Raw genomic sequence first — 342 nt, 5'->3', positions numbered from 1 at the left:
AACTTTAAGCCGAAAACAGAAGATTATTTGTGATCAAAGAAACTGTTTTTATCAAGATTTATTTTTCTACACAGCTACATGCTTCTAAACGTACAACCCTCTAATATCACATCACTTCTTTTTATTGACTATTATTTTTCACTTAGAAGTGTTTGCTTGTATTGTGCACAGCTGAAGCTAAATATCTGGTTAAAATAATATTTAGATAAGAAAAAATGTCACAACCATAAATACCTTGAAAAGTCCGGTCAGCCAGGAATAATCAATGCATCATTGTTTATGCCTAAAATTAATACGTTCACTGTGATTTAATGATTTTAGCATAAATCAGTAAAAAAATAA

This window comes from Cyprinodon variegatus, unplaced genomic scaffold (genome assembly GCF_000732505.1).
Source record: "Cyprinodon variegatus isolate N-32 unplaced genomic scaffold, C_variegatus-1.0 Scaffold602, whole genome shotgun sequence".
In the NCBI taxonomy this organism is placed as follows: domain Eukaryota; kingdom Metazoa; phylum Chordata; class Actinopteri; order Cyprinodontiformes; family Cyprinodontidae; genus Cyprinodon; species Cyprinodon variegatus.
The sequence above is the reverse complement of the archived record's forward strand: the minus strand, read 5'-3'. Positions refer to the sequence as shown.